Raw genomic sequence first — 18,101 nt, forward strand, 5'->3', positions numbered from 1 at the left:
TATCAATGATGAAATATTAACATTGCAACACATGCCAATACGGCCTTTTTAGTTTACTAAATTGCAATTTTAAATTTCGAGCGATGTATCCTTTCAAACGTCACGGTATGATGACGCGTGCGTTTGACATCACCGGTTGTAGCGGACATTTTTTTCCAGCCCGATCCAAGCTATAAGTCGTCTGCTTTAATCGCATAATTACACAGTATTCTGGACATTTGTGTTGCGGAATCTTTTACAATTTGTTCAATTAATAATGGAGAAGTCAAAGTAGAAAGATGTAGGTGGGAAGCGGTGTATTGCAGCTGCCTTTAGCAACACAAACACAGCCGGTGTTTCCTTGTTTAAAATTCCCTAAGGTGAAGCTTAACTATGGAACACAGCGATCAAGCGAACATGGTTCCCGACCACACGTCAACCGGCAGGTTTCGGTGAGAAAATTGTGGTAATAAATCGGCTCTTACCGTAGACATGAGCGGATCTTGCGTCCTCCTGCAGCTGCGTGGCTTCCCTCAGAGACACTGGCGGTCACCACACCTGTGGCCACACCCCTCCGACTTTCAGGTACCATACAATCTCACTAAAACACTAGTAACACAATAAGCAGATAAGGGATTTTCCAGAATTATCCTAGTAAATGTTTCTAATAACATCTGAATCGCTCTCACTGCCATTGCTTTTTTTTTTTCTAGTCCTTCACTCTCACTATCCTCATCCACAAATCTTTCATCCTTGTTCAAATTAATGGGGAAATTGTTGCTTTCTCTGTCCCAATCGCTCTAGCTGCTGGTGGCTATGATTATAAAGAATGTGAGGATGTGAGGAGCTCCACAACCAGTGACGTCACGCGCACATTGTCTGCTACTTCCGGTACAGGCAAAGCTTTTTTATTAGTGACCAAAAGTTGCCAACTTTATCGTGAATGTTCTCTACTAAATCCTTTCAGCAAAAATATGGCAATATCGCGAAATTATCAAGTATGACACATAGAATGGACCTGCTATCCCCGTTTGAATAAGAAAATCTCATTTCAGCGGGCCTTTAAATGTTAGAAAAATAATCTCCGAGGCCCCAAGGTTGCTTGGGTGCTCGGTATTACATCCCCATACGGCCCCCGTTGCTTATACCATTTAAGATCCAACGAGTGTTGTTTTTTCAGACCCTGATTTCATATTTAATACAGAGTTTTTGAGATAAATATTTTTTGTCTTTCTGTCCATACTGCCATATTGTCCTAGGTCTTGGTGCCATTAGCTTCTAATGTTTCATTTAAATATCCAAGTGGTTGTGGCTGGGATATGACAACTTGTTCATTGGCTTGAAGGCTAATTATACTCAACTGGAAATGACAATTTCTCATTCAAGGTGAGCCTGGTGAAGCCTGGGAGCTTCACCAAGAACTCACTGGGGCTACAGTAGCCCAGAAAAAAAACATGGTAGGTTGATACCATCTAATCTCCCCAACCCCATTATCGTCTACAATATCGCCATACGCCCCTCCGAACCGGACTTTCTCCCTCCCGCAATACACACCCTTTGAGGTGAAAGCCTGTCTGTTGTGACGCAGAGTGAATGTAAGCCATTGCTGTAGTGTAACTGGACACTACAGTCCGTTGTTTGATCCTGTTTTGGGTCTGAAAAGGCTTTAAAAAAAAACAAAAACCCGTCAGCTGAGGTGTACCAACTCTATGTGTAGTGTGCTCTTGTTTTGTCAGTTATGTTGTAAGTTTTTTCGTTTAAATATTTCAGTCATGTTTCACACACCTTGTCCCCATTTCTTGTCTTTTTGGGACTTAATCAAACAAGGCAAAACATTCTTAATGAACTGTAGATTACAAAACGTTATAACTCTAGTTGCTTTAATACTACTCTCAACATATAATACTATTTATTATACTAGATAATAATTCTCCAGGCAGCACGGTGGAAGATGGGTTGGTGCGTCTGCCTCACAATACAAAGGTCCTGAGTAGTCCTGGGTTCAATCCCAGGTTCGGGATCTTTCTGTGTGGAGTTTGCATGTTCTCCCCGTGAGAGCTTTGGTTCCCTCCGGGTACTCCGGCTTTCTCCCACTTCCAAAAACATGCACCTGGGGATAGGTTGATTGGCAACACTAAATTGGCCCTAGTGTGTGAATGTGACTGTGACTGTTGTCTGTCTATCTGTGTTGGCCCTGCGATGAGTGGGCGACTTGTCCAGGGTGTACCCTGCCTTCTGCCCGATTGTAGCTGAGATAGGCACCAGCACCCCCCGCGACATAAAGGGAATAAGCGGTAGAAAATGGATAGATGGATGGATAATAATTCTCCCTTTTTGACGCGGCCGGAGAAGTATTAATTTAATATTGTAATTGTACTTTTTCATAATTAAAATGACGTCAGACCACAGGTATCGCAATGAATATATATGTTTTGTTAAGTCAAATTTGTGTCAAATGTATGTCAAAATTCCCAGTCCGACCTGATCGTAAAAATCTGAGACCAACAGCCGCTAAAGATCTGCCATAGGAATACGCCAGCGAATATTTGGTTGGGATGGGGAAATGTGTATGTTTTCGTAGCCCTGTCCTGCTCAGTCACTGATAAGAATGTAATGGCAAATTTTCATAGACAAACTGGGTTTGATACCTGGTTAGAGTTCTGTCAGGAAGATTTGCGAAGTTATGTTTTAATTATATTAAAGGGGTCATATGATGTTTTTTTCTACATTTAAACACTTCATTGTGGTCTACATAATATTTAATTGTGGTTCTTTGGGCAACATTGTGGTTCTTTGTAGACGATCTTATTTACGTGCCCAAGTCTTCCTTCAGGACAAGCCCCATTCAACCGCATGTTAACCCTGTTAATTTTACTGCAACTAAATGGAGTCTACTGAAAGATAAACTGATATTTTTGAACTACAGGTGAAACTTAAAACATTTAAATATCAATCGAAAGTCCATTCATGTCAGATAATAAACTTCAAATGTGAAGGTAATATGTGGGTTGGAATTGGGGGTTAAATCACCAAAAATGATTCCCGGGCGCGGCCACCGCTGCTGCCCACTGCTCCCCTCACCTCCCAGGGGGTGAACAAGGGGATGGGTCAAATGCAGAGGACACATTTCACCACACTTAGTGTGTGTGTGACAATCGTTGGTACTTTAACTTTATCTTTAACATGCAAAGTTAGGTATGTCAAGCCTTTATGTGTTATAATTTTGCTGATAATGGCTTGCAGTTTTTGGAAACCTAACATTTTCTGAGGTTTCCAATTCTAGGTTTTATAAGTTGTCATATATAATTATGAAAATTATTTCAAAAGAAGGCTTGCGATATTTTGAGTTGCATGTTGCAAGCCTATGTCATGTATTAGTTTTACCTTGTAAAAACATAACAGTTGGAATAAACCAACCATTGCACAATATACAATTTTTGGTTTACCTGTATGCACTACTTCAATACCATTCAATTACAGAATGAAATGAGTCGAAGGCTCAGGGGCCGGACATCGAAATGTTGATGTTTTTTCAGAAAGTGCCCTCGCAGATTATATTTTATTGAGACTGCATTTACTTAATTGCAAAATAAACACATTTTTATTCTGCCTTTGCCACTCGTTTCCAGCGTGTGCAGCTAGTTTACAGAATGAAGAAAAACAAGCTCCAGCTTTTGTTGAGGATTGATGTTCCTTCTATTGAAGTAGTTTCCTTCCTTCGTTTTGTTTCTTTTCACTTCTTCCTTCATGTAGGTTTGTAAGACTGAATATATAAACATAACAAAAGTATAACATCCATTAATTGTGGAGTCTACATAAATAAAATAGAAATTTTAGTGTTAGTATATATTTACACAAACTACAAATTTTCAACACATACAGGTGCTGTTCATATTATTAGAATATCATGAAAAAGTGGATTTATTTCCGTAATTATATTCAGAACGTGAAACTTACATATTATATCAATTCATTACACACATAGTGATATATTTAAAATGTTTATTGCTTTAAATTTTGATATTTAGTACTGACAATTACTGAAAATCCCAAATTCAGAATCTCAGAAAATTACAATATTAGTTACGACTAGTACCAAAAAATATTTTTTAGAAATGTGGGCCAACTGAAAAGTATGAACATGGAAAGTTTCAGCATGTACGGCAATCAATACTTAGTTGCAGCTCCTTTTGCCTGAATTGCTGCAGCAATACGGCGTGGCATGGAGTCCACCAGTCTGTTGCACTCCTCAGGTGTTATGAGAGCCCAGGTTGCTTTAATAGTGGCCTTCAGCTCTTCAGCATTGTTGGGTCTGGCATCTTGCATCTTCCGCTTCACAATACCCCATAGGTTTTCTACGGGTTTAAGGTCAGGTGAGTTTGCAGGCCAATCAAGAACAGGGATACCATGGTCCTTAAACCAGGTACTGGTAGATTTGGCACTGTGTGCAGGTGCCAAGTCATGTTGGAAAATTAAATCTTCACCTCCATAAAATTGGTCCGCGGCAGGCAGCATAAAGTGTTCTAAAACTTCTTGGTAGACTGCTGCATTGACCCTAGACCTCAGGAAACACAGTGGACCAACACCAGCAGATGACATGGCAGCCCAGACCATTACCGATTGTGGAAATTTGACACTGGATTTCAGGCAACATGGATTCTGTGCCTCTCCTGTCTTCCTCCAGACTCTGGGACCTTGATTTCCAAAGGAGATACAAAATTTACTTTCATCTGAAAACAACTTTGGACCACTCAGCAGCAGTCTAGTCCTTTTGTGTTGAGCCCAGGCGAGACGCTTTTGACGTTGTTTCTTATTCAAGAGTGGCTTTACACAAGGAATGCGGCAGCTGAAGCCCATATCTTGCATACGTCGGTGCGTGGTGGTTCTTGAAGCACTGACTCCAGCTGCAGTCCATTCTTTGTGGATCTCCCCCACATTTTTGAATCGGTTTTGTTTGACAATCCTCTCCAGGGCGTGGTTATGCCTCTTGCTTGTACACTTTTTTCTACCACATATTTGTCTTCCCTTCGCCTCTCTATTAGTGTGCTTGGACACAGAGCTCTGGGAACATCCAACCTCTTTGGCAATGACCTTTTGTGTCTTGCCCTCCTTCTTTAAAGTATCAATGGTCATCTTTTGGACAGTTGTCAAGTCAGCAGTCTTCCCCATGATTGTGTGTCATACAGAATCAAAACGAGAGACCATTTAAAGGCTTTTCCAGGTGTTTTGAGTTAGTTAGCTAATTAGAGTGTGGCACCAGGTGTCTTCAATATCTGACCTTTTCACCATATTCTAATTTTCTGAGATGTTGAATTTAGGGTTTTTATTGGTTGTCAGCTATAATTATCTCCTTTTTGGCAAAAACACTTGAAATGTATCAGTTTGTTCGGAATGAATGTATACATTCTACAAGTTTGACTTTCTAAATGGAATTAATGAAAGAAATCAACTTTTTCATGATATTCTAATATAATGACCTGCACCTGTATAGAAATTACACATCATTCACACACCAAACAATGTATATGACTTATCACTATAAGCGTTGTCGCCCTCTACTGGTCAAATTTAGCACTACATGTACTAAACAAAGTTTGATTGCTGATCTCTGACAAAAACAACACAACCACGAATATAAACGGCATCACAAAGTCAGCAATTTCAATACAAAACAAACTAAATATCTTAATGCACAAATGATATCTACTTACAAATGTTTGACCAGGTTTCGTAATGAGGCTTAGATGCTGGGATTTCTACCATTGTTGCTGATTTTCTGGATCAATGTGTCCGTCACTTAAAAGGTCTTTTAAAACACAATGACTCGAGCACTTGCTTGGGGTAGAACATTCATACTTTATCCTCCAGTCATTCGTAAAAGTCCTATTTTTGCAATGCCATTTTATTTATTTTCCAGGGTTGAATGTGTAGTCTTCTTTAAATCACGACACTGCTGCTTCATCGGGAAACAAATGCCTCGCTGTTGCCCCCTGTAGGGTGGTGGAAGTGAAATGGTTTCACAAACCCTAATTGGGTGATGTTCGGCAGGCCAAATTAAAAGTTTTGGCGGGCCGGATGTGGCCCGGGGGCCGCCAGATAAATATTCCTGTGCCACTTAAGTAAATGGCAACAGTGAAGGATTTTAACATGCATGTGCATGTACGAGCCATCCTGCTCCACAACAAGAGAATATAAAAGAATAAGTAATCCTTTTACTACAACTGAATAAAAATGGCAGACTCATGCAAAGCCCTTTGGGTAAACCGCGACCATATATGGTGATAGCCGCTGACGTAACTAAGGCACAATATGCATACTTGCCAACCTTGAGACCTCCGATTTCGGGAGGTGGGGGGTCGGGTGTGGGGCGGAGGCGTGGTTAAGAGGGGACTATAATTCACCAACTTGAGTATTTCATGTATATTTCATATATATATATATATATATATATATATATACATATATATATATACGAAATACTTGACTTTCAGTGAATTCTAGCTATATATTTATTTTATTATGTATATAAATAAAAGAAATAGTTGAATTTCAGACGGCACCTATCAAATACACAGTAATAAAAACACAGTTGTTCTACTAACTGTACTGTGCTTGCTGGTTACTAAAATAAAACCAACAACACTTACCTTTCACTATTTGAGTAACCTTTGTTCTGCCATTTGCGTACTGTCGAGAGTCACTTGCCGTCAGGTGCGCAACACCACATTAATCGTTGGCCAATCAAAAAGCAACCCCATAACGCTATAGCCAACATTCACCAGCAGATGGCGAAAGACAACATAGAATCACTCTACTACAGACGGCGTCGCCATGGCTGTAACTTCCTCGTTCTTCTGCTTCGTCTCCTTGTGTATGCAGTTTTTTATTAAAATCCGTAGATGTTGTAACGTGATTGGGCAGGCAAGCTGTTTATATAGTGGGAAAGCGGGCGTGAAAACAGGCTGTCCCCACTCAGGTCCGCATGGAGCTCGAGTGGGCGTGGCCTCCAGCTTAGCCGAATTTCTGGGGATTTTCGGGAGAAAATTTCTTCCGTGACGTTTTCGGGAGAGGTGCTGAATTTCGGGAGTCTCCCGGAAAATCCGGGAGGGTTTGCAAGTATGACAATATGTCACTAAAGCTTCCAGTTACAAAAGGCTTGTTTAGAAAGTTGCAACATTTTTTGTTAACATCTCCGCCATGACTCCATCGTTGGATTGAAATTTTCAAAAGTTATGCACAAGCTTACCTGGGCTGAAGCCCGGGGCCCCTCACCAAATAAGTAGCTCCCTGATGGCGAAATGCAATGATCGGTGTTCATAGCTGTCAATCACAAACAGCTCAACTTTGTGCAGTCATTGTGTACTCTCTCTCTTGGCTGCGTTTTTTTTCCTTCCTTGTGAAAGGCGAGCGTGCGGACTACAGAGCTAAAAGCACAGGCAATCTCCAATGTTGCCAGCACTATTCTTGAAGTTGACTGGTCTCTGGCATTAACAGGAAAGGAAAGTTTGTTAAATATCACTCCTTAGAAATCCTTATTTAACATGTAAAAAAAAATATTTATGGGACATTTGTTCCCTATGAACAATTTTTAGTACAAAAAATCCATCAAATTTATTTTGTGAGATTTTCTTTTAAATTACAAAATAGAATAAAAAAAATTAAAATGAGGGTGGAATACTCAAAATAATACCTGCTTAGGCTCCCAACTTACCAAGGGCAACCCTGTGTAAGAGAACTTTATTCTTTCGTTTTATTTTTAGCGTGTCCCTAATATTGTACTCGACAAATTAAAAGCAGAATTTTGCTACAACTCTTGTAGAGGAATTTTGTACAGGTGTACTAACTGAAGTGTCTAATGCCACTGCATGGTTGCATTCTTTGTGCATTAATGCTGTGTTCCATTTACTTTGGAAGTTGGAATTCGGAGCTGGGAATGACCTCAATCAATCAATCAAAGATTACTCACATAGCCCTTAATCACAAATGTCTCAAAGGGCTGCACAAACCACAACAATATCCTTTGATCTGATCCCACATCAGGGCAAGAAATAATTCAAACCAATGGGAACAATGTGAAACCTTGAAAGGGGCTGCAGATGTGGGGACCCTCCTCCTGGATATGGTCAATAGTGTGAGAGTCCAGTCCATTGTGGGGCCAGCTTGGGAACATCTTATATGGAGAGAAGTCAGCAGAGCAGAGACGTCACCAACTGATGCAGAGAGGAGTGGTCCACCCCAGGTCGGGCAAAGCAGAAAAGAGAGAGGGCAGATCAACTTGTGTAAAAAAAAATGTCTTTTTAAAAGGCTTGGGTGTATATATGAGTTTTAAGATGGGACTTAAATGCTTCTACTGAGGTAGCATCTCTAACTGTTACCGATTAATTTGCCATTCCAGAGTACTGGAGTCCGAAGAGAAAATGCTCTATAACCCACAGTCTTTTTTGGGGCTATGGGAATTGCTAATAAGCCACAATTTTTGGAACATAGTTTTCTGGAAGGAACGTAGGGTAGGATACAATCAGCAAGATAGGATGGAGGTAGACCGTTAAGTATTTTATACGTGAGTAATAAAACCTTAAATGCCTCACAACTGAGTTATAGGCGTTCCAGTTACGAGGTTGGAAATCAAGATTGCACATCCACAAAAGCTATTCTTGCACTTGCCCTATTTGAATTTAAACAACTTATGAGAAAATAAGCACTTTTTCTGCAACCTTCAAACATTATGGATGAAGAGGAAACAGACACTATTGCTAACGATGTAGAATGATGAATAACTTCAGCAGCATTCTACCGCCTAAAATTTTTGGTTTTATAATTTCTACATCAGACTTAGAAAGACCAAACCATGCCTTTGTGTCCGGCAGGTTAATGTACTGTAATGGCCTTCTCACTGGGCTCTCTGATCGAGCTGTAAAAATTAGCTGCAGTACATACAAAATGCTGCTGCTTGAGTCCTGACTAAAACCAGGAAATATGATTATAGTAGCCCAGTGCTTAGGTCACTGCACTGGCTTCCTGTTGCTCAAAGAATGGAGTTTAAAACACCTCTCCTTGTCTACAAGTCTTTTGTGGTCTTGTGTCAAAGTACATGTGTGACATGTTAGAGCCATGTGATCCATCTCGAGCTCTGAGAACCTCAGGCAGTCGTCTTCTGCTGGGACCCAGAGTCAGGACCAAACATGGTGAAAATGTGTTTCAGTATTATGCTACTAAAATCTGAAATAGTCTTCGTAAAGATGTGAGACGAGCCTCAACGTTGGCAACACGTGGCGCGGTTTCTACCAACGTCGTCATGGCCGTTGTATCCTTGAGCAAGACACTTCACCCTTGCTCCTGATGGGTCGTGGTTAGGGCCTTGCATGGCAGCTCCTACCATCAGTGTGTGAATGTATGTGTGAATGGGTGGATGTGGAAATAGTGTCCTGCAATGAGGTGGCGACTTGTCTTGTCCAGGGTGTACGCTGCCTTCCGCCCGAGTGTAGCGGAGATAGGCACCAGCGCCCCCCGTGACCCCAAAGGGAATAAGCGGTAGAAAATGGATGGATGGATGGAAATAGTGTCAAAGCGCTTTGAGTACCATGAAGGTAGAAAAGTGCTATATAAGTATAACCCATTTACCATTTAATGTCAAATCCAGCCTATTTAATTGTGCTTGCGACAACTGAAAGTATTTTATCTCCAGTATTTAAATGATTTAAATTGTAATTAATTATAATAGTTTTTTGATGATTGTATTTCTGATTTTGATTTGAAATATGATTTAATAATTGTATGTTTGCCTTTTATTTTCAGTACATGAGAAAAATACAAAAAATACATCGTAAATGGCTGATTTAGTGTGACAAAAAAAATGTATCTTAAGTGGTAATGACATAGGCGTATTTTGTTGTTTACATTCAGAGCAGCCATCTTTTAAGTCAACTCGAGAGTGGTGAGAATTAGTGATGTGTGTATCGATACTGAGATATCAAGACCACCAATATCAGATTGTAATGCTATACTAGTGATTCTCAAATCAAAACACTTATATTTATAACTTAAAATATTTAATATTTGAATTCAGGGGTGTCCTAACTTTTTCCATTGCGAGCCGCATACTGAAAAGTTAAAGTATGTGGGGCCCATACTAAAAAAAAAATATTTTACAAATAATGCTTAAAACAGATATTGACATTTCATCTTTTTTCTCATTACATACCGATTTTTTTGCTCTTTTTCATACATTTTTACTGTTGTTTTTTTTCCCCATGTAAGAATAGAATAAAAATAATAACAACATGATTGTGTGACTGCACAACATCTGCCTGTACGGAAATGTCAATGCCCAGTTACATATTTAACAGTGTTTATTATGGTCGTAGTTTTTCAAATCAATGAATTCACAAGTTAGTATTATATTATTTTAATTAACTAACTAACTCAAACTTATTTATATTTTAAGTATGTGTATGTTAATTTTGAGAACATTTTAAATCAGGGTTGTGTAAACTTTTTCCACCAAGCGCCGCATACTAAAAAGTCGAATATGAGGGGCCATTTTGATATTTTTTTATTTGAAAAAAAAAAAAAACGCTTAAAAAAACAGATATTGTATATATTTATAGACAAAACGTTGTTATAGGTGACTCAGTACATTATTTGTTATAGGTGACTCAGTACATTATTTTGGAAAATTTTAGCATTTTCATATTCCATTCAGATTTTTTTTCGTCTTTTTTACTTACACTTTTACTTTATTTTTTCAAGACATTGTATTAAGAGAAAACACACATCTTTTAAAATGTTGGCAGACACATAAGGTATATTTGCGCAAAGTATCGGTATCAGATACCAGCCTGAATTTTACTCTGAATTGAATCGGAAAGAGAATAATTAAGTATCGCACCTCACTCGTGAGAAAAATGTACTCTCAGAGTAAAAAAATGCGACTTTGAGGGGCGTCCAAGTTGAAACGTCCTACCAGGAACTTGGAAATTTCGACTTTCAAGTACAAATGTAACGCACTGTTCCTCACACTTCTTTGCTTCCATTGTTCCATTGTGGTATTATTTGTCAGCGTTTCTCCCCAAAAAGGCAAAGCTAAAGGATTTGGTATAGGGAGCGTAGAAAGACTACGTTATTTCTTTGCCTCCAACTAATTTCACAGGTGATAAACTGTACTGCCCTTTCAAAATAATTGACACTTCAGTTTAACCTTGCAATCAAAGATGATTATTAAACCTCCCAGAATATGTGCAGCCACTCAGTGCTGCCTTAACAGAGGATATGAATTCCATTCCGCCATCTTGGCATTTTATACGTCCCTTTTTAAAACAATGCAAGTACAATATATGAAGTGACTTTTGCATTTTTCTTTGAACGTGCACTTCTTTTGGTGCCGTTAAATGCAGGCCAAGACTTGTGTGTAATGTGTGTGCACCCGGAGTAAAGGTTTGCCCACATTAAACCATTAAAGCAAGTGCAATGTTGAATTATTGATCATGGCTAATGAAAAGGATCAGTTCAGGATGAACTATGGGCTTAACCAAAGCCCTGAGGCTAACACACACCCACACCCACACACATCTTAGTTTCACTGTTCAACATCTATCTAGGCTTGACTCAGAAAAGAATCAAACTACTCTTGCTACTTCTTACCTCACTCTGGCCCACTGGCCATTGCTCCTACAAACTGCACTTTAGAACCCCTTCTCAAAAAACCGTTGGTACCATGCACTTGCCCAGCAACCAGCAGAGCACAGTTGTGATACTCAGCCACGTTTCAGGGTAGAAAGGGGGATATTTTTTTTTTTTTTTTGAGGGGGAAGGGGTAGAGAATGCGAGGTGGAATGGGGGTAGGAGAATTGGCGCCGGCTCCTCTGAGGCGCTCAGCAGCATCCCCCTTCAGCTCAGAGGATGGCGGATGTGTCTGGGGGTATCCATGACAACACTGCTGCATGCCAGGGACATACTACCACAGTATCGTCTTCAAGTAGAGTTGTGTTGGTGTGTGTTTTTTTGCTTTCATACAGTGTGTGTGTGTGTGTGTGTGTGCGTGCGTGCGTGCGTGCGCGTGTGTGTGTGTGTGTGTGTGTGTGTGTGTGTGTGTGTGTGTGTGTGTGTGTGTGTGTGTGTGTGTGTGTGTGTGTGTTGTGTGTGTGTGCTTATGCATCAGGGCCCACAAGCATTAATATTCATTCGGTCTGACTGGGAAGCTGTTGGAGCCAAAATCAGTTTGCTGCAAGGGGCTAACATACAGGAGCGTCTTTGGATTATCCACTTATTGAGTGGAATGTGTGTAGTTAGACAAACAATTTAAGGGAAGTGCACTTTCATTTTTTGTATTTTTCCTATAATTCACAATCCTCTATGTAAGACAAGAACACATGTTTTTCATTTTGCATGCATTCTAATTCGTAAATAAACGTAAGTAAGTCAACTTACAATGGAGTCAATTGAAGTCGCTCTATTTCGCCTTTAAAGGGGAACTGCACTTTTTTTTCTTTTTTTTTAATGTTACCCATCGTTCACAATCATTATGAGAGACAAAAAGACACAAGTTGCATTTTTTGCATTCTAACATGTAAAAATCGTCTCGTTCTAGGTGCATTCGAAAACTGTCAACGATACTTAATTTACGTTTCGTAACCTGTATTATAACCAAGCTGGAGCAACATTGTTATTGTAAGAGCAAATACTGAGGAACTATTTTTCTAGCGTAGTAACACATCGGCGTGCTACGGTATTAGCCGTAAAAGCTAACTACGGCAAGAGATAATCTAGCTTCTACGTCAACACAAAACACAATGGAGTTTGTAATGCACAACTTTGCGATATGACACCAATTTTTACTGACTGAAAAACATGAACAATCTTATTACAGTATCTGTAAAGTATTCGCCCAAATTTCATGTTTTGTTTGTACACAGCTAGCTAGACAGTGTATGCATAGTAGTTGTAATAACACACATGACGTGCTGCGTGTATCATGATCGATATTAAAGTGACTCACTCGATGGACAGTTGTTCGTGTGGTCCAGCTGGCAGGGGATGCTTCCTGTTGATTTCAGGTAAGCACTCCGTTTATGTCGAAATAGCTTGTTTCCAAGCTCCATATATATATATATATATATATATATATATATATATATATATATATATATATATATATATATATATATATATAGCGTCAAAATCGCTTGCATCCCTCTACCGGTTTCTGTCTGCTCCAATGTCTCACTCTTCCTTCATGCTCGCTTCCATAAGCAGCAGTATATTTAGTTAAAGAAGTATAAGGTTGTGAATGCTCATTTGTCTGAAAATAGTTGTTTTCGTTGACTATTACCAAGTCTGCCATGATTAGAAAACATGGAAACAGAAATTAATGCACGGAATAAATCAGTCCCGGAAATGATTAAAATGATCAAAATACGATAAATATCAAAACATATTACATATTATGAACGTGTCTGTTGCTGCATTGTTTATAGACTTCCACAAAGTATATAAAACATTGATGGAGAGTTTTCAAGTTGTTTAAGAGGGCTTTGAAGGTTACAATAGTGACCCACATTAGCCGCATCTTTCAAGCGTTTTTTTTAAATAATCTTTAAAATCATAATATAAAAGAAGAAGACGTGTTTGTTCTAGTCTCTCATAATGATTGTGAACATAAGTCAAAATAAATTAAAAAGTGCAGTTCCCCTTTAAAGCGCTCAAAAATAACATCCAAACACCCCCATCATACTTCTATATTACATGATGTAAGTATATATGTAATGTATTTAAGAGGCAAATTCATAATAATATGTGATATTTACATGCTTTACTAATTTTAAGCATTCAGCGGCATAATAATTTTACAGATGCATCACACCATTCACGTTTTCTTTCAACCACAACGCCACAAATCACACAGACTTCATGACAGAAAACAAAGACTACTTTGGGACAAATATCGATCCAGAATCTTATAGTTTTGAGCCTGACTATACAGATGATGAGCTCCAAGTTTTAGAAACTGTGTGCTTAACGTATCCAGCTATAGTGAAACACTAAGCATCATGTAGCAGTATTGCTAAGTGCTGAACAAGAAATACAAACTACGAACATAATAAAACAATCACATACTACACAATGTCTGCAATCACAGGGATGCCGCTTGAAGGGATGTTCATATCTTCCTGTTTGGATGAAGAATTGTTCATAATCCATCCAGAGCAAAAAAAGGTGTCTGTAAACGAGCGTTTTTTATGTTCTGCTCACCATCTCTGTGTTTGAATTGGATGTCAAAGTTGACCAACTTCTTGGTTTATGGCTACAACTTTTTTATTTCCAGATGAGAGGCATGATTTCTAATCTAGAATTAACTTTCACCAGCTCACAGGTGATGCAGCAGCTCAGTCTTTGTCGATATAGCAGCATCAACTTATTAGCTCTCTGTGATCATTACACCGCTAAAACTAGGTCGTCTGTGTTAGCGTTTATAATAACAATATCGCTAATACTTGGTTGATATTCAGGTCACCACATGTAAATGGAATATTGCTGGTGGTTTTTGGATGTTTTTTTAAAAGGGCTTTAGGGGCAGAACAGACAGCGGTTGGCCGTGTGTTTCGCACCTAGGCCTTCAGTGAGGTCCTGTGTCCAATGATTACCTCTCAAAATACCATAATTTATGTCACCACATGACCATTGCTGGAGAAATACTATACAGAAACACATTTTTGCACTACTGGGCAGTGAATCACCACCAACAATGTACAAAACAAGTTGTTTTCTGATGCATTTAAAACTCAATAAACCTGCATCAGCAATTAAAACATATCTTATGTCAGTGGTTCTCAAATGGGGGTACGCGTACCCCTGGGGGCACTTGAAGGTATGCCAAGGGGTACGTGAAATTTTTCAAAAATATTCTAAAAATAGCAACAATTAAAAAATCCTTTATAAACATATTTATTGAATGATAATTCAACAAAATATGAATGTAAGTTCATAAACTGTGAAAAGAAATGCAACAATGCAATATTCAGTGTTGACAGCTGTATTTTTTGTGGACATGTTCCATAAATGTTGATGTTAAAGATGTCTTTTTTGTGAAGAAATGTTTACAATGAAGTTGATGAGCGGAGATGGATCTCTATTGCAATGCCCAAAGAGGGGACTTTAAGTTGATCATTACTTCTATGTGTAAAAATCTTTATTTATAATTGAATCACTTGTTTCATGGCTTCACGGTGGCAGAGGGGTTAGTGCGTCTGCCTCACAATACGAAGTTCCTGCAGTCCTGGGTTCAAATCCAGGCTTGGGATCTTCCTGTGTGGAGTTTGCATGTTCTCCCCGTGAATGCGTGGGTTCCCTCCGGGTACTCCGGCTTCCTCCCACTTCCAAAGACATGCACCTGGGGATAGGTTGATTGGCAACACTAAATTGGCCCTAGTGTGTGAATGTGAGTGTGAATGTTGTCTGTCTATCTGTGTTGGCCCTGCGATGAGGTGGCGACTTGTCCAGGGTGTACCCCGCCTTCCGCCCGATTGTAGCTGAGATAGGCGCCAGCGCCCCCCGCGACCCCAAAAGGGAATAAGCGGTAGAAAATGGATGGATGAATCACTTGTTTATTTTTCAACAAGTTTTTAGTTATTTTTATATCTTTTTTTCCAAATAGTTCAAGAAAGACCACTACAAATGAGCAATATTTTGCACTGTTATACAATTTTATAAATCAGAAACTGATGACATAGTGCAGTATTTTACTTCTTTATCTCTTTTTTTCAACCAAAACTGCTTTGCTCTGATTAGGGGGTACTTTAATTTAAAAAATGTTCACACGGGATACATCACTGAAAAAAGGTTGAGAACCATGGTCTTATGTGATACTGACAAAATAAAAATAGCAAAAAAACAAGAATGTGAAAAAATAAAAGAAATAAAATTTGTGAACTCACAATTTGAAGAACCCATTCAAGCTTCCTGGGTTGGCAGACATCATCTCACAATATGTCGTTTCTCTTTAAATATCCTTCTTGAAAATGGCCTGGCAAAAATATGTGTTTTCTTGTCTAATCATAAAAGATGCAAACGAAGCGTGTTGACTGACTTCTTAATGTTTACTCTACTGACATGGCTAAACGCGGCTACTGCGCATGCTCTTCACTACTGTGGCATGCTGGGTAATGCTGTTCTTATGTTACCTAGCTCATAACATCACAATATGTTTATGCCTTAGGCCAGCTAGAAGGTCTGACTGACAAAAACTCGCAATCTGATTGGCGATCGCAACTGTCTGTCAAATGTTTGTGTCCGTTCACTTACAGTGCATTGTTGATTCTGGAGGCTCTAGGCAGTATTTGTACAGCATGGCAACAGAAGCAAGCTGGATTTTGATTGGATAAAAACTCTATAAAATAAAATAAAATAAAATAACACAGCACTGGAAGGAGCTTGATATTACATGAAGAGAATATGAATACATTTAGATATTAAGGGAAAGTGAATATAAAAATCACCCATCCATCCATCCATCCATCCATCTATCCATCCATCCATTTTCTACTGCTTGTCCCTTTTGGGGTCTTTGGAACCTATCTTAGCTGCAAATTACTTTTATCTTTAACTACGATCATGATTTCTGGTTATGTTAGCCCAGCAGAGAAAGCCTTGCTGGCCCTGACGGCACACCTCGGGGCGGTATAGCTTGGTTGGTATAGAGTGGCCGTGCCAGCAACTTGAGGGTTCCAGGTTCGATTCCCACTTCCGCCATCCTAGTCACTGCTGTTGTTTCCTTGAGCAAGACACTTTACCCACCTGCTCCCAGTGCCACCCACACTGTTTTTTAAATCTAACTTAGATATTGGGTTTCACTATATAAAGCGCTTTGAGTCACTAGAGAAAAAGTGCTGTATAATTTCACAATTCACTTCACTCCAATGGGAATAGAGTACTCTTGTTCTTAGCCATATACTGTATTTTACAAATTAGAATGCTTTAAAAAAAAAGAATACATATGTGTATTTGTCTTACATAGGGATTGTGAAGGATAGGCAACATTCCCAAAAAGGGCAGTTCCCCTTTAAAGCTCTGTACCCTCATGATGCACAGGTCAATAATCACACAGTCACACACTTCTGTGTTCTAATAGTCCCTTCTGGGGGACCGGTTTCTCCACTAATAGCAACCCTCTCATGAGTTCTATGCTAGACCGAAAGAGAGAGAAGAGACAATGGTTATTCTGTTTTATTGTGTCCCCTATACGCCTACTCCCTCTCACACACATACACACTTAAATGCAGATCCTATGGGAGTATATTTTTAACCCTGACAGCCCTGTGCATTTGCTGGGGAGGTTAAAGGGGACGAATGGTGAATCAAGTAAATAATTCACAATAGCTGAAACTCTTTCGATGTAACCTCAGCATGAACGGGCGGTGAGGGGAGACCAAAGAGACTTACTTACCTTCTAGCACACTTTAGAAGTTACATTTGGTGCAACTCGGTGTTTTGAGGTCGCTGCAAAGTGCACACTTACTTCCTCCCGCAAACTTGAGTCATCTATGTGCTTAAGAAGCTGATGTTTTCTCTGCGTCTTGTTTAGGTTTGACGAAGACCTCACGGAAGCAAATGCCCCGATGATCTCGGTCTTCAGGCGAAAACGTCAAGGATATTCAGCATATCGCAAAGGTGACGTTCTCCTCTCAAGCATTACTGCCCTCTTTTTATGTGGGCTGTATTTCACAAAGACCCTCCCCGCCATGGACCATCTGCCTCAGCATGCCTTTAACCACAGAATTTTCCGCAAAAGTGTCCGTGAGACATTTTGAGTAACACGGCATGTGTCAAACGGCTGATTGAAGGAGACACATCGGGAAATGCTGTGCCAATGAAATCACCTGACCCACATCCTTTAGTTCTATCCCTTTCTTCAAAGACATAGAAAGGGCATATATACAGGTAAACCACCACTGGTCCCTAAAGTGTTGTTTTTTTAACCCACAAAAAAAAAGAAAGAAAGAAAGAAATAAATAGGTTATACTTGTACATAGCTTTTCTACCTTCAAGGTACTCAAAGTGATATGACACTATTTTCACATTCACCCATTCACGCACACATTCACGCACTGATGGAGGGAGCTGCCATGCAA

General features: G+C 39.4%; 1 long non-coding RNA gene across 2 annotated transcripts in view; it reads left to right on the plus strand.

The window, feature by feature from the left end:
• The window catches only part of LOC133556397 (uncharacterized), a 121,936-nt gene that overhangs the window by 84,432 nt on the left and 19,403 nt on the right, over positions 1 to 18,101 (plus strand). For both annotated transcript variants that reach the window (XR_009807512.1, XR_009807511.1), the window contains exon 3: positions 17,555 to 17,640. This is a non-coding gene — a long non-coding RNA (uncharacterized LOC133556397). The remainder of the gene's footprint in view (positions 1 to 17,554; positions 17,641 to 18,101) is intronic.

This window comes from Nerophis ophidion, linkage group LG07 (genome assembly GCF_033978795.1).
Source record: "Nerophis ophidion isolate RoL-2023_Sa linkage group LG07, RoL_Noph_v1.0, whole genome shotgun sequence".
NCBI lineage: Eukaryota > Metazoa > Chordata > Actinopteri > Syngnathiformes > Syngnathidae > Nerophis > Nerophis ophidion.